This window comes from Lagopus muta, chromosome 6 (assembly GCF_023343835.1).
Source record: "Lagopus muta isolate bLagMut1 chromosome 6, bLagMut1 primary, whole genome shotgun sequence".
Classification (NCBI taxonomy): Eukaryota; Metazoa; Chordata; class Aves; order Galliformes; family Phasianidae; genus Lagopus; species Lagopus muta.
Genome location: NC_064438.1, coordinates 56790786 through 56810031, shown reverse-complemented (window position 1 = coordinate 56810031; position 19246 = coordinate 56790786). Strand labels below are relative to the sequence as shown.

Here is a 19246-nt window from a genome sequence, read left to right as displayed (position 1 = left end):
ACATGCACATAAATAGTTAAACTGAGCCCTTCAAAAAGAAGCCTGTCTTGTGACTTTATAAGCACTGAGCTTTTGTTTCCCCAAAAGTACCCTCTGTCTGTCAGTTGAACCTCAAGATATTTGCTACTTCAGGGACCCAAGAGCTGGGGATTTCTGTGCTTCCCTTATGGGATGGTGGAATTCCCTCCTGGGGGATTTTTTTGCCTCACAGAAGATTTCAGGATGTTCCCAATGAGTGCACTTACCTTCATGATTTGCTTAACTAGCCATAACTTATAACCAGTGCCAAAATTCTACCTCCTTTATAAACAATAATTGAATTAGTAAGTAATTGCTCATTCATTTGTTGAAGTCCAATGAGTAGACAACACTCAGTGCTTGCTATGAGGTTGGCTTATTTAAGCGAGCCTTTCTGGATGGCATTGAAGCAAATCTCTTTTGCCCCAGCACCCACTTGTTAGATTCTCCTTAATTGTTCATGTCAGGTGTGGCTGTGAAACTGCTGCTGGCAGGATGTGTTGTCTGGAGGTTGTGATGCTGTGTTGTCTGAGCAGGGAGAGTTATGAAAGGTTGCTCTGACATGCTGTTTCTTTTTCAGCTTGGAGAGTGAGTTCCTTCTGGCAGAAGCCTTTTCCTCCCATCGTGCTTTATTTAGCTATTTGCCTGTGTTCTTGAATTTGTTGTCTGGGATTCATTACGGTTTTATTTTATTTACTTATTTATTTAACATCACATGCTGCTTCTCAATACACCTCTAATACAGATGTATTTCTGGACCGTGACAAACTTCAGGTTCCAGCTGTGATTAAATCCCAGGTGATTGCCCATCATAGGCAGGCAGATATTTCACTGGGTATTGTCATCTGTTATTGGTCAAATACGTGTGGGCAGACTGGTGTGCAAAGCTCGATACCAGTGCAGATTGGATCTAGCTGTGAACAAGATGGGACTGAAAAGACTGTGCCCCACAGAGGTCAGGCAGGTTGAGGCTCATAGGACACAGAAGCACTGCAATAAAAAATGTTTTTAGTTTTGTGATGAAGCCCCCAAATCGGTTTAAGTAAACAAGTAGAATATATATATTTCTGAAAAAAATGCATCACTGAAATATCACCACAGAATCATAGAATGGCCTGGGTTGAAAAGGACCACAATGCTCAACCAGTTTCAACCCCCCTGCTATGCACAGGGTCACCAAACAGCAGACCAGGCTGCCCAGAGCCACATCCAGCCTGGATACATTACTTCAGAAGCATCTTGGCTTGTAAAGCTGAAGCAGGAAAATGATATTAGCATTGTGTTCCACATTGGTTTTGGATCCAAGAACGCTTTTGAAGAGCTGATTTAAGCCTTCAGCCTCAAATGTAAAGTTTGAAATGGCACTGTGCTTGCATAGCCTGAAAAAAAGAAAAAAAATCCAACACAAAAAATCTTTGCCTCCTCATTCATCTCCATTACCATCTTGCTGGCTGAATGAGAGATGTTAACATCAACACTTGGAAGGAAAATAGCACTCTCTGATAATTTCCTGTTCTTCATTTTCCACTTAGCTGTGGTGTTTGGCAGCACTTGGAACCTTGATCAGTGCTGCTGCAGGAGCTGGTTGTGGAAGGGGTGGCAAAGCCTGGCCTGGGTTTGTGTGTATTGAGTGGAGGGTTGCTTGATTTTTTGGACTTCTTGCAAATGCTTTGCTGTTTGTGCCATCGGAATTCTGCCAGGTGCTGCACACAGATCTGCAAATGCCAGGTGGTTTATCCATTAGGAGAGCCTCTTATCTGATCCGTTTCCCATGATCTCAGATGGCTCTGACCAAATCTGAGCACTGGGGCAGCTGTGCATGGATGGAACTGCAGGTGGAGAGTGTGGCTGTGGGAGACCTCATTGCCCTAAAGGGAGTGCATAACCGTGGGGAGAACAGCTTTCTTCATGTGCAGGTGGTGATAAACAGGGGGGGGATGGCTTTAAACTAAAAAAGGGGGAGATTTAGGTTAGAATTTAGAAGGAAATCCTTTAGTTGGTTTTGCCATCATTCTGATTTACTGCTTTTAAATAACTCTCTAGCTATTGCTCTGAATTAAATGCTGCTTGAGGACACACTGTTTTTTTTGCCAAGTAGTTAAAAACAAGAAACAAAACCCCCAGACATTTGCTAACTACATTCTCAGGTAAGGAACACAACTAAGGAGTTGAAATAAACATGTGCAATCATTCAGAAAGTGGCCAGGGGTAAAAGCTGGACCGAAGGGAAACAGCTGCTCTGTGGAGGATGAGGAGCTGATGCTGTTTATGGCCTGGCAGGTAACTGAGTGCCCCCATGGGCTAGTTTACTTGGTTCACATCTGACATGCTGGCTAGATTACTGAACCTTGGAGCTCCAGGAAAATCTCTCAGTTGCAGCATTGCCATCAAGGTGCACTTGGTTGTTATGCTGCTTTTAGTGATGTACGGAGGAGAGGAGGGAATTCTCCGGGCGCTTCTGCAAGTGGTGATGTTGGAACTGTACCTACATGATTTACAGCTATCAAGGATAACACTAAACAAGGCCATGACCCCTTTCTTTAACATATACAGATCTAAGTCAAACCTTCAGAAATATCTGTCCTGTTTGGTCCGGTGTCAGAATGCTTGGATATTTAACAGTGGATGAAATACAATGATCCGGTGCTGCCAAAGTTCTTGTTTCATTTGTGGTTGTCCTTGGAAAGGGAGAGGAGTCGGGGTCTGTTCCTGGGCAGATATGGTTGGATATGGGGATATAGGTTGGATATGAGGAGGAAGTTTTTCAGCCAGAGGGTGGTGAGGCAGTGGCACAGGTTGCCCAAGGAGGCTGTGGATGCCCCATCCCTGCAGGCATTCAAGGCCAGGCTGGATGTGGCTCTGGGCAGCCTGGGCTGCTGGTTGGTGACCTGCACACAGCAGGGGGTTGGAGCTGGATGAGCACTGTGCTCCTGTGCAACCCAGGCCATGCTGTGATTCTCAGCCCCTCACCTCCCTGGGTTTCTTTGCTTGCTTTTTCTATGAAGATGGCTGTGCTGTCTTTGGTTGAAGATCCTCTTCTCTCACCTCAGGATGAAACAAGGGCACTCAGTCCCCTCTGCATCCCACCCTCGGGGGGAGGTTGCCTTCTGTTCAGCCACCAGGAGGAGAACTGCCACATGCGTCCGAGCTGTGCTCACCCTGCTGTTGAACTCTCTCTTCTTCCTCTGGAAGCATCCCTTTAAAGTACATCATATCTTTCCGCTTTGAAGAAAAAGCTTTTGTACTTGACTCCTAGGAAATATTTTGCTTGAGTTTTGGAGGACACTTTCCCCTTTCCTAAGGAGGGAAGCTTACTGTATAAATTGTCATTTGGTTTAAAGAAGCAGAGGGCTGTAAGGGCTTGTTCCTGAAGGACAATTTACCAAACTTCCAACAAACAAACAAAAAAGTGCTAATTGTTTCATTGAAAATAACTTTTTAATCCCCCTTGCATCATGGATCCTTATGGATGCCAGGCTACACAGTGAAACAAATCAGAGTGAATTTTTTACTGGTGAAAACATTTCTGAAATGAATTTGAAGTCAGGATGAAAAATGCTTTTCAGACAGATTTAGAGCACAGATAGGTTAAGATTACATTGTGTGGTATCTAAGAACTATACCTTGTGCAGCTTGTTGGGAAAGTTGTGTAATTCTAGGATTAAGAGGCTGAGCTGAGGCTTTAGGGGGAACAACCCTTTCTTTTGTTCAGAGATCCTCATAAATCTTGGCTTGCAGCTCTATTTCCAGAGCCCGCCCCTTTACACAAGATTAGTTAGATTCACCTTGGGGTATTCTGTTTACATGAAGCATTCTGTTAACTTCACCCATCATCATCTGACTCTGTGTGCGTTGGGTTTTGGTGCAGCCTGGTGCAGTTTGCCCTGTAGTAGAAGCTGCCCTGCACTGATCCCAGCCCTCTGTGCAATGTCAGTGCAGAGACAGAATGGAGCAGCTTGTGAAGCTTCATCCTGTTCCTAAGTATGTGTTTATGCCTATGTTTATGCTCAGTGTGCTTAAAATATATGGGAGTACCATCTCAGGGGTTTGCCCAGCTCATCCCCTTTCAGGTTTTAATCTCTCATGTCACTCTTTTATGGTTTACTCAGATGCTGTGTGCTTCCCTGATGGTTCTTGGGGTGCTTTAGCTGTCCATCATCTCCACTGCTCTGAGGGAGTTTTTATGGTAAACAGCAGCCCTAGGGACCATAACCTGGAAATTGAAGGCTGTTGTGAGCAAGGCCTGAGGGTGCCTAGGGTTATCTCCTAATCCTCTGATGGCAATGGGAAAGGGATGAAAGCAAGACCTGGCTTTGGACCCAACTCCAGACCCATGTTGGATGCCCTTCTTAAAAGGGATTTTAGTCTGAAAAGAGCTCTTTGCAGAGGTGACCTCAGCAGTAGTTGTCTCAGAGCAGTGATCTGCCTGGCAGAGCACCTCCAACAGCTGTATCTGTCCTCATGGCTCCGTGCTCAGCAGTGGAACCTCTGTGCTCTGAGATGTGGGATTGCCTGAAACGTGCTTGGTGTTGATAGATTATTTCAACAAACAGAGAGCATCACAGCTTTCCTGACTTGGGGATGACACAGGATGCTGCTGATAAGATGTGTCAAATGGCAAAGATATCAAACTGCTAATCTTCAGCCTTCGAGTGTGGCTGCTAGTGGCATGTGCAATCACGAATCTGCCAGAGAAGTGTTGTTCAGAGGCAGCACTGGGTCTGCAATTCAGAGATCTGGCTGCTGATTTCCATCTCAGCCAGGGAGAAGGTGTGGAAGGGAAATACTGAGCATTGTGCAGGGAAATACAGTTACAATGCTCTTTGTATGAATGTTTATGAATGTTAATGGCAGTCACAGAATCCTAGCATGGCCTGGATTGCAAAGGAGCACAACGCTCATCCAGCTCCAACCCCTGCTGTGTGCAGGTCGCCAACCAGCAGCCCAGGCTGCCCAGAGCCACATCCAGCCTGGCCTTGAATGCCTGCAGGGATGGGGCATCCACAGCCTCCTTGGGCAACCTGTTCCAGTGCCTCACCACCCTCTGGCTGAAAAACTTCCTCCTCATATCCAACCTAAACCTCTCCTGTCTCACTTTAAAACCATTCCCCCTTGTCCTCCTCTGGACCCGCCCAAGAGCTCCACGTCCTTCCTGTACTGGGGGCTCCAGACCTGGATGCAGTACTGCAGATGGGGCCTCACAAGAACTGAGTAGAGGGGGACAATCACCTCCCTGTCCCTGCTGGCCATTCACTTGGTCCCCATGTGCAGCAGTCCAAGCTCACCCCTGTGGTTAGAATGCAGAATCAAACATGATGTCAATCATATTTAGATTCCAAAAGTTTTACTGTTGGGCCACTGTAAACATGCAGTGTGTCATGCTCCAGCAGGACACTGCCGTAGTGTTACAGATGTGTTGCTGGGAAGGCATTGCTTTACTTTGTCTCTTCCTTAATGGCACGTAGACAGGCACACATGAGCCTCTATGATCTGCTTACTTACATAGGGCAGAATAGACATTGAAGTCCAGTTTATTCTTGTGAGGTTGTCTGCAGTGTCGGGGGGTCAGAGAAGTGGGTGTGATGAAGGTAACCAAGATGATGGAGGTCACGAGGAACTAAGGAAGATGCAGGGCTGGGAGCAGGGAAGGTGTTGAGCTGGCACTGCCATTGCTCCTTGGTGTGCTGTCCTCCTCTCCCTTCCCAGATCACCACCCTGAGAAGGCAGAGGAACTGTATTTAAATTACATGAGACGAGGAGAAGGCGATGCTTTCTGCCAGAGTGCTATTTTTGCTCTGGATGAGATAATGATGTGCTCTTGTTGAATTATAAGGAGGCTGCCCTGTGATTCCCTCTTGCTGCGCCAGTGGTGTGTGTCTTAAGTCCACTTGGCACCAGGAAGGAGAGAACCTGGGGAAACAGATGTGGAAAGATATTCAGCAGTGAGCTCTCTGACAGTAATTCTGCTGAAGCTGAGAGTGCATCAGTTTGCAGGGAGGATTTGTTGTGAAGGACAGTCTGTGGCATACAGCATCATCCGTGGTAAAAGTGAAGATAGTGCTTTCTGGTGAGTCTTGATGTCCTTAGATAATTGCCATGTTTGTCTTTCAACACCACACGTTCTCCACTTTCCATTGCATGAACTTGTTAAAAAGGTTGCTTTCAAAACCTTGAGCCTCTCTGCTTTCTCCATCCTGGATAAACTCCAGATTTTAGATAACAGCCACTGTCAGCACCAGTTCTTTGGCTTCACGTGTCATTGTTGCTGCTAGAATGCTTTAAATTTCCATTCAGAGGGTGGTGAGGCACTGGCACAGGTTGCCCAAGGAGGCTGTGGATGCCCCATCCCTGCAGGCATTCCAGGCCAGGCTGGATGTGGCTCTGGGCAGCCTGGGCTGCTGGTTGGCGCCCTGCACACAGCAGGGGGTTGGAGCTGGATGAGCACTGTGCTCCTTTGCAACCCAGGCTGTTCTGTGATTCTTTGAAATGTGCAGAATTGTGCTTGTAATGCACAGCAAATTCCCAAAGGCCAGAGATCATGTCTCCTGCAAAATAACAGTCATGCGTGCAACTCTCAAAGACTTTGTAAAGCATGTGCAGTTGTCTCGGGAGTTTTGAGAGCTTTAAAATGTGGCTGCTGTGTTCTGTGAGTGGCTGTGATTGGGTTGTCAGGCCTATCATGGGTGCTAGCAGAGAGAGATCACACTGCCAGCCAAAGTCCTGTCCAGCTGCAGGGCTGTGCCCGTGCTCCAGGATCTATAGGTTCCCAACTAGTTTTCATTTGGGACTCTTCTGGAAGAGCTGTTACTGGCCATGGATGTGGTTCAGCTGTGAAGATGTTCCCTGTGTGCTTGGTGCTACCATGGGCAGATTGATCTCATGCACGCTTCAGGGCGCTGTGCTCCCTGTGCTGGATTAGTGCAAGCAGCTGGCTGCAGCTGTGCATGCACACCTGGGGCTCCTGTCAGGGTTTGCAACCACAGAATCAGAACTGTAGGAATTAAGAGGGACCTCTGGAGATGTGGTCCAGCCTCCTGCTAAAGCAATTCCCTGAGCAGCTGCACACAACACATGCAGGCATATTTGGATCTCTCCAGGGATGAGATTCCCCCACCTCTCTGGGTTCAGTGCCAGGGCTCTGCCACCTTCACAGCACAGAAGTTCTTCTTCATGTCCACGCAGAACTCTCTGGGCTCCAGTCTGTATCCCGTGCCCCTTGTCCCGGTGCTGTGCACCACTGAACAGAGCCCAGCCCCAGCCACTTGACTCCACTCCTTTTGGATATTTGTAAGCACTGAGCACTGCTCAGATCCCCTCAGCCTTCTGTTCTCCAGCTGCACAGCCATGGGGCTCTCAGCCTGTCCCCATTGGGAGCTGCTCCAGGCCACTGCCATCTCCAAACCCTCCTTGGGCTCTCTGCAGCAGTCCCCCATCTGCCTGGAGCTGAGGAGCCCCATGTTAGGCACAGCACTCCAGATGTGCCTCCCTGGGGCAGAGCAGAGGGGAGGAGCACCTCCCTGCACTGCTGGCCGTGCTCTCTGCAGTGCCTTTCAGGATTCCATTGGCCTTCTTGACCACCAGGGCACACTGCTGGCCACCAGAACACCCAGATCCTTCTCTGCAGAGCTCTTTTCCAGCACCTCAGCCCCAACCTGTACCGATGCCTGTGGTTATTCCTCCCCAGGTGCAGGACTGTGCACTTGTCCTTGATGAACCCCATCAGGTTCCTCTCTGCTCAGCTCTCAGCCTGCTCAGGGGGAAGTTACCAGCTTGGGCTTGGGTTGCACTTTGGCCCCATGCAGCTGTGAAGCACCTTTCCTGTACTCTTCTCTGCAGATGTTTATATCATACTCCTTACCATGGCAATTTGAATTAAATGCGGGGAATGAAAATATACTTCAACTGCTTCATTAGTTTCTGTGTCACCTCTCTGGCTTGTGTTTGCTTTGTTCTGGCTACGATGAATGATACGTTCCTATTGCAACGACACTTTTAATGTCCATCTCTGTTATCTAGCAATATTCATTGTTATCTTATTTGATCTTCCTTTCTGGCCTTTCGTTTATTAGAAGCCTAAATCCTCACGTACATGACAGGATGAAAGACCAGAAATAACCAGTGCAAGTTTTAAAAGAAAATAAAAAGTGGAAAATTAATATAAACCAAAAGCATAAGTAGCAGCATATCAAGAAAGCAGATGTATTAATCTTTCATCACTTCTTTTTTTTATGGTACAATAAAGAAGACACTTTGAGACGAGATATTGTACAGACCTCTGCTCTGGGACTTACCTTGAAACAAATGGAGGTGGGGTAGAGTTCTTTTCACTGTCATCACTTTGGCCAGGACGTGTGCCTGTATTTTCCCCTTGGAGAACCCTCCTGTCCCTCTCAATTTGGCAGATGAGATGAGATCCTCCCAATAGTTGGCTGGAGCATGGAGCAGAGTGATGGGGTCATCATCCCTGCAGCTGTCCGAGAACTGTTTAGATGTGGTACTGAAGGACGTGGTTTAGTGGGGAAATACTGATGGCAGGTGGGCAGTGGGACTGGATGATCTTGGAGGTCTTTTCCAACCTTGGTGATTCTGTGATCCTGTGGTTTAAAAAGGTTAAGCAAAACACAGCACAGTGTGCATGGGCAGTGTTGACCACAGCGGTGCACGGCAGCAGCACGGAAGGACATAACTGTGTATTGTGGCAAGGCAGCTGTGCCATAAAATATTAATGCAAATGTGAGCACTTACAGTAACTTCAATACCTTTTTGCACCCCCAGCTGTCACACTATTCAGACTGCATTAAATAGCTTTGCAGTGGCTGTTCAATGTTATCAGTGCCTCACTAGCTTCCGTGCATTTTTATTTTCTTACTGTGAAAAGCTTTGTGCGAGCAAAAGAAAAGAAAAAAGCCTGATGTTGTTCACGCTGATGAAAGGTTGTATTTAATGCTTGTAAAACGCCGACAAAACACTGGCACGTTCAGAATTGAGCTACAATGATAACATGTTTTGCACGCTTCACAGTTCTGCAGGATTCCTGGTTCATGGTACACTTTGATCAAACTTTTCCTGGTGAGCATCCCTAGATGATCATTGTGGTCCTTCTCAACCCAGGCCATTCTGTGATTCTGTGGGTTAATTCGGCTCAGGAAGGTGCCCTGGGGAGCTGCTGGGGCTGAGCAGCTTCAACTGCACCACATGGTAGAAGAGGAGTGAGCCTTGGATTCCCCTTTGCAAAGACAATGCTGTTTCAAGCCTTGCTGTTTTGGAATACCTCTGGTAGGCTGCAGGGAAGGGAAGTGCTGGTTAGCTTTTTCTTTGGCCAGCCCAACAGCTGGCTGCTGTTGGCTGCTGCCCTGGCACTGCAAATTTGGGGGTGTCTGAGTGGGGTCCCAGAGAGGAATTGAGGGAGATGTTTGTCCTGTGAATCATAGAATGGCTTGGGTTGCAAAGGAGCACAATGCTCATCCAGTTCCAACCCCCTGCTATGTGCAGGGTCACCAACCAGCAGCCCAGGCTGCCCAGAGCCACATCCAGCCTGGCCTTGGATGCCTTTCACCCTTCCTGAGTTGCTGCTTGTTTTCTACAAGTGCTTTCCTTCGGGGCCTTGATAGAAAGCTGTAAGAAGACCTGGTTATCCAGAATGAGGCATCATTCAGGTTAGTCTGCATGTTGCATTTTGCAACGTTTGCATATCTTATCTTTCCTATTTCAAATAGGCAGTTGAAAACAAAGGCTTCAAATGCTATAGGTTGAAATGGAGATTTCTCATTGGATGCTAACGTGGATGCTGCCTGGATGCTTCCCAGGGCTGGAATTTGTTGTGAACACCTCACGCTGGCACAGCAGGCTTGTGCAGTTTGTACACACTGCTTGCATTTGATGTCTCATTGCCCCCTTCTGCTCTTTCTGATCTCACCGAGGCCAGTGTGTCTGTGTGCTGCTCTGCAGGGAAGGCAGAGCTTATTAGCAGGGTTGGAGAGAAAATGGGCACAGGAGGAGAGGAGCCTTCCCCCATTTTCTGAGCTGGGACAGTGGATGAATAATACAGCTCAAGAACAGAGGCATCCATCAGTCTCCTGCTTGCTGCCCTTGCCTGGTTTATAAGAGCAAGGGAATCAAAGGAGCAGGAGCTGGGAGTCAGAAGCAGCAGCAATGTGGCAGTCAGTGTCTGCATCCCATGTCAATAAAAGAAGACAGAGTTTTTGTGGGTGTTGAGGCAATGCAGAGCAAGCAAGAGCAGTGCTCACATCTGCTGCACTTGGCTGCACCTGGGGGATGAGCTGCATTTTTGCAGGCTGAGGGCTGAGTTTTGCACAGCCGAATTTCCCTCTTCCCTTGTTTGAAAAGCATCCTAAATACTGCTGCTATTTTAAGGCTTGGCAGCCTGCTGATGGCTGACCTGAAGTGATGTTGGTTTGCTTAATAGCTCGGGATTTTTATGCAGTAGGTGTTGGGACTGCAGAGTCCCTAATAGCATATTTTAGAGTTTCTGATGGATTTTTAAATAGCCTTCCAGCATTAAGGCAGGCGTTCCTGTAATCTGCATTTTGCAGTAACATAGGAGCCTGGTTACCTCCTGATCTGCAGGATATCTACTCGTGCCTCTTCCTTTTCACTCTCCCCTGTTTTCTGCCTTCATTACTCCATTGAGCTCCACTGCAGCCTGCACTGACAGTGACCCCTGTCAAAGTAACTGGTTTTAGAAGAAACATCTTTAATTAACCCTCTCCTGGACATAAAGTGGAGTGAGGGTAGGGAGCAGCTGTATGTAAGCATATGTCCCAGGTTTTAAGTACTTTGTCATTTGCCTACAGGATACAGGGGGCATGCTTTTTCTTCTCTATTTTCAGTTTCCACAGTCAAGTATTGGGTTGGTTACTGGAGTACAACGGGTAGAAAATTCTGTTCCATGTGAATTTCCAGGGAAAAAAAAGATTCCTTTTGTTAGAAGTGTCCACATTGCATTTACCTGAGACTGTGCCATACTGTGCTGCATGCCCTAATGCTATAGATGGGAAGTGGGAGCGACCCAGGACTTCTAATGGGAAATAGGTTCATGGGTAGAAAGAGCATTTGTCCGAATTTAATGTGCTCTGTTTTATCTCACTCCATTGTGCCGGAGGCACTTCTCATTAAACTGCTAGTAATTAGGAAAAAGCTGAAGCTTTGCATAACAGCCAGTCTCAAATGGCCTCCCATTGCCTCTTGTGGTGGCCTGGATACTGCCTCCCACCCTTGCAGTACTGTCTTTCTCTGAGTTTCCACACTGTAAAGCCATCTTTTGCCTTTTTTTTTTTGCTAGTCTGTAGGTGCATTGATGGGGCTGTGACTGTGCCACGCTGTTCCACGAAGCAGCAGTGTTGCAGGAGGTGGGGTGACGTCCATGCTGCAGGGGGGAAGCAAGGAGGAACCTGTGGGAAAGGGCAGAGGAGTGACGGGGGAGCAGGAAAGGTGTCTGTTGCAGCTGTGAAATAATTCATGAGGATTGCTCAGAGTGAAGGAGAGAAGAATGAGGAGCAGGGCAAGTGCATTTAGTCTTCAGATGGGCATCTAAGAAAGGGGAGGTTTTTTCCTAAAAGCTCCGCTGGGGATTTGACTGGCAGTGATGGGCTTAAATTGCAGAGAGAGCTAGGCTGGAAAGCAGGAAAAGCTGTGTGGTGGCAGAGATGGGCAGAAACGGACACGGGGCAGCTGGCGGTGAGGAGCATCTCTTGCAGGTTGCTCCCTGGAGGAACATCTGGCAGAACTTGTGGTGCCCTGGCTGTAGGAGAGGGGTGCAGTGCTGGGGAGCTGTTTTCTGGTCCTTTTGCCCCAAGGTTCTGCTGCCCGCATCAGTCCTGAGCAGAGCTATGATGTGGTTTCCTTAGGTGACCTTCACAGTGTGAGGTGATGCATCTGCAGGCAGGAGAAGCTCAGCAAGTCCTGTTGAACATCCAGAGCTTCATTAAGGCATTGCCCACCATATTGCATTGTGTTGAGTATTGTGCTTCTAAAGAATGTATCTCAAAAGAGTTGTGAATAGGCTGTTAGTGTTCTTCATTTCTGTCAGTGAAGTAGTTGCTTTTCAAAGCAGAAACCAGAGCGGGGTCAGTGTTTGTGTTTGTATAAATGCACCAACACTGAGAGGATTCTGTGCATGTTATTGAAGCTTGGACTTGAGTTCCCATCATACAATGCTGGTTATGTTCTTGCCAGACTGGGGAGATCTACTCGTAGAATCATCACAGAATCCTAGAATGGCCTGGGTTGCAAAGGAGCACAATGCTCAGCAGATCACCAACCAGCAGTCCAGGCTGCCCAGAGCCACATCCAGCCTGGCCTTGAATGCCTGCAGGGATGGGGCATCCACAGCCTCCTTGGGCAACCTGTGCCAGTGCCTCACCACCCTCTGGATGAAAAACTTCCTCCTCATATCCAACCTAAACCTCCCCTGTCTCAGTTTAAAGCCATTCCCCTTGTCCTGTCACCATCCACCCTCACACACAGCCATTCCCCTCCTGTTTATCTGCTCCCTTCAAGTACTGGAAGGCCACCATGAGGTCTCCCATCAGCCTTCCCTTCTGCAAGCTAAACAAGCCCAGTTCCTTCAACCTTTCCTCATAGGTGTGAAATAAGTTACACCAGAATTGGGCCCTCTTTGTCTGAACCAGCCCAACTCCAGTGCCGGCTGCAAGGCTCTGAGTGGCACTGGCTGATTTTAAATGGAACAGATGAAGATGAAATGTGTTAAAAGGCACCGACAGAGGGCTGATTTGCCAGCTGTTTGATTGTTTTCCTCTGGCATTATCTGCGAAGCAATTACATGTGAATAAAACAGCTTCTCGAGATGCTTTTGAGGAAATATTGACCACTAACATTTTAATTAAGGGACATTGAAGCGGAAACATTTGAATCAACGATACGGACAGTAGCAAAGCAGGCTGAGCTTCAGAAAGGGTAACACATCCAGGCTGTACCCTTGGCTGAACTGAAGTGTCAGTATAAGCTAGCGCCATGCATTCATTTTATCTCCCTTTTGTCTTAAAACTAATAAAAATTTGAAGAACAGACAATTTTAAAATAAGCTTAGGCCAGCTGCTGAGCACTGCCCTCCTCTCCTCTGGTGCAGGGGCTGGTGGCTGCACTGAAGAGTTCAATGGGAAAATCCTTGATCTGGAGGATGTGGATGGTTTTACTGGCCAGGAGTTGTCCTGTGTCTGTTGTCCCCCTGAATTCTGCTGCACACTGCATGCACGGGGCTGAGCCTCGGGGAGTTTGTTGGTACTGCTTTTTCTGCAACAGTAATTTGCCCCCCAAAAGAAATATACAATTTCCAGAAAGCCTTTGGGAAGTTTTCTTCCAAATGTGTTTTTCTAAACTATATTTGGATGCTGTGCTGATGGGGAAAATGAATACCCATATGCCTTCAATCCTGCATCCAAAAAGGCTGGCTGAGGCTTAAGCCTGTGCCCCCCATCTCTCCATGGATCAATGGATATCTGGTATTTTCTGGCACGCACAGTCATGCAGATCTGGAGGAGGAGCATCATAGGCTGCTGTCCTTGGTGTACAACTGTGCTCAGCACCAAGTATTAGATAGCTGATGTGTTGCTTTTGGTGCTGTCCCCTGGCACGGCTTACAGGAGGTGGCATTGGCAGTGCTGGTGCTGAGAGAACCATCCCAGAAGGGCTGCCCATGGTGAGCCCTTCCCTGAGCTGCCTCTTGGACTTCAGATGGGAAGCATCAGGACCAGGGGTCTGACTCAGGTTTAGGCTCTGCAAGCCAAGGAGAGTCCAAGGGAAGTCTTGGATCAAATATTTGGGCCTTCTTAATTCAGTGAAACAGGATGCTCTTCTAAGGTATGGTAGCATTTAACTTCTTGGGTCACAGAAGAACTTTTGGAATTTACCCATGATAAACATGCATATTTGTAAAACGAGTCTTAAAGACAGTTTGGGATGCTGCTGTTCACGTGCTGTGTGTTTCATTTCCATTAATAGGGTCAGGAGGGCAAGCAGTTCTCCTGGGAGTGTAACTGCAGTGATCATTGGGTGGGATACACATCTCATGTGCATGTCCTGACTTCATGTCCAAACTCCTTTTAGCATCAGATGGAAGGCTCGGGCACTTTGCAAGTGCAAGGAATGCATCCACATGCCAGAAGGAAGCATGGTGTGGAGCATCACACTCACCTGCCATACCCAGCTGTTGTTCCCAGCCCATGCCCACCTGCAAGCACTGCCTCAGAAAACTCTGCATCGCCTCCTGAAACGTAAAGGCAGGTGCAGAGGATGCCATTTCCTTGCTTTTTTAGTAAGCCTATGCTAGCTCTTAATACCTAACAATTAGACCCCTGGGTGTAAGAAGAGGAGTAATTCACAGCACTTATGCTTGTGCGGTGTATTTAGAAGCAAAACAGCTGTTTGTGAGCAATCTGCACAGTGCTGCTACGTGGCTTGTGTCCTCCAGAGGGTTTAGTCAAGCAGTGTCACTACAGCATCACTGCTGTGACATCAGAGAGATGTGCCCTCCCCTGAGGCAGCTCCATGTGCTCCCTCAGGCCCTGTTGCTGTCACTGCACCGCTCCCTTACTGAAATCTTTGCTTAAAATAGGGCTTGGGAGACACTGAGAGCAGCACTGACATGTCGACATGTCAAGGAAATCACTTCCTAAAAGGGGGGAAGTGGGGTATTTTTATTCCTTTTCTGAAAGAAGGACAGGTCTGGGGCTGTCAGAATACTGCCCCTTTTAAATATGGAAATCACAAAATACATCCTGATAATTCTGCAGCGGGTACCATCTGAAATTCAGGCTCCATCCCGCCATGCCTCTCCCCTGCAGTGTGTGCTGTTATCCACATTATCTACTTCCTTACTCCAGCACACCACTCATTGCAGGATGGCAAATGTGGCAGCGTTAATGACCTACTTGACGCTGCCCTTGGTGTGTTGATCACAGAAGGGCTTGGAGGCCAATCAGGAGCGTTCAACCACACCTAATTCACATCTGCTAGTGATACGGGTGATTTGGTGATGACCTGATTTCTACAAGTACAGTCATTATTTTCTGGGCTAGTCCGTCATTGAATTTAGCTTTTTAAATGAGCCATTATGCATTAGGTACGGGCAGCGCAGATGATAACAGAAGCAGAAAGTGATGATGTGTTGAGGGTTAATCAGTTCACTGGGATCTTCTGGAACCAAGCAGCGACCTTCCTTACTGCTTTTCTACGGGGATGGGGAAACAGGCAAAATACAGAAGGCTTCTTAAAATAACTTCCCTTCTTTGGAAGACTGGTCTAGAATATTAAAGATGTTACACTATGAGTATTGTACGGGAAACATTAGCTTTGTCTGCATGATCACTTGTTCTCTGTCTTTGCTTGAAAGATAATAAAAAAAAAAGGGAACGTTATTTGCATTTTATCAACATTTCTGATTTTGTTAAATGGCATATATGAAAAATACTAGCCACATGCTTGTACTGTAATTGTATTTATTTCCATAACTTAATTATGGAGGAACTCAGTGCAAGCAAAGTCACCTTGAGGAAAGTCGATACTAGTCAAAAGCACTCTGTGTTCATAGAGCTGCTTTTGTAACACTGGTTATAGAGATCTTGAAAGTAAACTCTGGAGCCGTTCAGCTGGCTGTGCATGTGAATTAACCCAGTATTAAAAGGCCTCCAGTGGTAGCTCTGAGTGCTGCCTGTTGAGCGATTTTTCCCTTTTAATAGATGGAAATTACAGACCACTTGATTAATTCCATCATTAGGTGATCCGTTACTGAAAAAGCGTGAGTGCGTTTTTGTTGATTTTCAAGGCTCTCTTGCAGATGGTGCCCTAGAAAGCTGGGCACCCTAGGAAGCTGAGCCAGCTGTGGGCAGGGGGTTGAACAAGGTGACCACCAGAGCTGCCTTCAGCCTCAGCTGTTAGTGATGCCCTGGTGCTAAGCCTGTGCTGCCATCTCACACTATAAACCAGACTAAATTGTAGATGGAAAAGAATGTGAGTTATCTTCAGAGGTTTAAAATGATGCCACGTGATGCAAAGATCTTGTTGCTGCTTTTATGCTGGATCAAAAAGCTTTCCCAGGTCTTTATCTTCACCGTTTGCTCTGATCTCTTCGATTTCCTTGAATGGGAGGAAAACGAAATGGCAGAGAAGAACAATGAAATCCAACCCCAGCTCTCAACCTGTGAATTGTCAAAAAAAAAAAAAAAGTTAATCACAGGAGATCAAAGAGGTTATATATAACCTCCTATCTCACATGTCTTGCATACAGTAACATCAGCTGATCATCTATTAAGCAACTGATGGACTGGATTCCCTCATTTTTTGCACAGCATCAAAGGGAATCCGTCTTGCAACCTGCAGCGTTGGTGAAATCCTGATGTAAACTATTCAGAGAGAGAAGGTCTGTCTTTGGGTCAGTCACGGAGGTGATAGGAACTGGCACTGCATCTTTCCATCTTCCCCACCATGTAACTGTGCAGTGTGTCTGTTGTCTGCACTGGCTTTTCATCTTGTACGTGGAATAGGTGGAAAAAAGAAGTGAAATGCATGTGTCTCTCCCATCCTGGACCCGCAGATACTGGGCATTCAGATGAAAATTTGTCATTGATTGGAGAGTAAATAGAAGGAGGTCGATGAACTCTGCTCTTGAACCTCTTCTGTTTACCATACTTCCCTGTCGGGCCCTCTGAGAGCCACCACGTGAAGCAGAGGCTCCTTCCTGTAAGCCTGGCTAATACACAAGCAAGGCAGAGAAAAGCTGAGGATGCTGCAGCTGGTATCGTATCCCTGCTAGGGAGATGGCACAGAGAAAGATAAATGAGGGCAGCACGTCTGTCAAGGTAACAAGAGGCTGGTTGTGCAGATCTCAACATTAAAGTGAGCTCTTGCCATGTGAAAAATGTTGGTGAGTGTGTTCAAAGGCAGGAGTCAGATTCTGTTCATCAGACTCATCAATTCAACTCTATGGTTGTGTTGATTTGCCTGTTTCTGGCCCGGCCTGGCACTCAGGAGCTCCTGGCCTGTGCATGGGCTGACCGTGCTGTCCCAGCCATTGCTACAGATGGGTAGATTTATCCAGAAGCATTCAGCAACACAGCTGTCTTCACAGAACCGTGGAATCACAGCACGGTTGAGTTGCATGGGACCTTGCAGCCCCTCAGCTGTGATGTGGGCTGGGTGCCCCCCGGCTCAGGCTGCCCAGGGCCCATCCATGGCCTCAGGCACCTTACAGGTCTCTTGATGCTTCCAGCTGCTTTGCTGGGTGTTGATAAAACTGTTTTTGCTGACAGGTTCCCCCACTTTCAGATGCACAGCTGCAGCTATCCTGGTGGTTTGGAAAGCTGTTAGGGGGCAGAGGTTGCTAAACTGAGAGTGGAGTGGGCAAGCTGTGCCTTGGGGCAGCTGTTGGGAAAGGAGGAAAGTGAGTGTTAATTACGGGGCTGGTAGAGCACTGATAGTTCTGCATATAGAGTCTGATGTCAGATGGTGTTGTTAGCAATGATAATATCTGAAAGGAGAGCATTAAAAACAGATCTCTTTTTTCTTCTACTTTGGTGGAGTCATTTGTCAACTGCAAGACCATTCCCTTTGGTTTCTCAAGGCTCGCAGGGAAAAACTCATTTTCCAAAGGATCTTTGATTAATATTGATTAACTCTGTGTTAACAGCCCAGTATAGCCGGAGCTGCTCATGTCTTAGTGTGGACTTATCCCATTTTCCCCCTTTCATTGAGCTGTAAATGCGTTTTGAAAGGATTATCGTTTTTGGGAAACTGTTCAGTAAACAGTTCTCGTTGTTGTGAACTAAGAAAGAATGGTTAAACTTAAAATTTATCAACTTATGACCAGTCTAGCAGTCAGATACGTCAGAATAAGGGCCTGATGGGAATCTAAGTTTCTCCTCAGTTTAATTCTCCATGTTCTGATCTGCTTTGCTTTAAACGTGTCTCTTATTTCTATTGGGCATTAACTGTTTCACAGCAGTTTTGTAGTGAAGAACCACCTGATATTTTATTCTCCCTGTGAACCTGTAGAATAATAGGATAAAGGGCCAGAAGGCATGCAGACAGCAACTGAGGAGCTCTAAAGTGAGCTTCTCTTGGACCAGGATGAGTTGGGAATGGTACCCCTGAAAAGCCCCTCCAAAAGCTCATGGATAATTGGTTATGTTTGAATTGATTTAGCTCAGCTGCTCCAATTGATGCACATTGCACCACTGCAACCTTCCAACTTGTTTCCCTTCTCTCACGCTCCAGGGAAATGAACCTCAGTGTAAGGGACAGACCCTTCCATCACACATGAAATGTTTTCATTTGTAGTCATTCTGCTTCTCATCATGGGACTTGGCAGTAAATACGAGTCTCTTTTTGCATCTGGGGTTTGCAGTCTTAAAATATCACCTGAGCACGGCATGCTTGTTATCCAGAATTGCGAGCTGTTCCTTTTGTGTCTGCTTGTTCCTTCCAATGTGAAGGGTATCAGAAGGCAAAAACCAGGAAGCAGTAAGAACAGACATTCAAAATGATCCAGTCATTTTATTAAAATTGCAGCAATTTCAGTGAAATCAAGTCTAGCATGAAGGAAATGCAGGACGGAGCCTTTGGCTCCACAAAGAGTCTCAAACTCTCATACTAATGTTTTCTATTAGTCTGATTATATCTCAGCGTGTCCCTGATACCTTTTTTTGCTCTGCAGAAAATAGCAAATTTATCATGGGCTGTTTATTTATGTTTCTGTAAGCACGGGGCCAGTGCATGTTTGCTACAGAAATTCAGATAAACCTCACCAATTAAAAAGGTTATGGTGGCTCAGTGGCAGGTCAAAAGCTTTATGTGGGCCTCTAGCAGAGACCCGAGCACTAGCATGGATGTGCAGCCACCTCGAAGGGGAAGCAACACGCTACTGTCACAACACATCAAACCATCAGGGTTTGGGGTGGCCAGCAGGGACAGGAGGTGATTGTCCCCCTCTGCTCTTGTGAGGCCCCGTCTGCAGTGCTGTGTGCAGGTCTGGAGCCCCCAGTACAGGAAAGGCAGGGAGCTGTTGGAGAGGGTCCAGAGGAGCCACAGAGATGAGCAGGGGGCTGCAGCACCTCCACTACAAAGACAGGCTGAGGGAGCTGGGCTTGTTCAGCATGGAGAAAAGAAGGCTGCGGGGTGACCTCAGTGCAGCCTGCAGTACCTAAAGGGAGCCTGCAGACAGGAGGGGAGTCAGCTCTTGGAAAGGGGAGATGGC

At 47.1% G+C, this 19246-nt stretch overlaps 1 protein-coding gene across 3 annotated transcripts in view; it reads left to right on the top strand.

The window, feature by feature from the left end:
* MDGA2 (MAM domain containing glycosylphosphatidylinositol anchor 2) overlaps positions 1–19246 on the top strand; it is a 340836-nt gene that overhangs the window by 120335 nt on the left and 201255 nt on the right. The gene's annotated exons all lie outside the window — the stretch shown is intronic.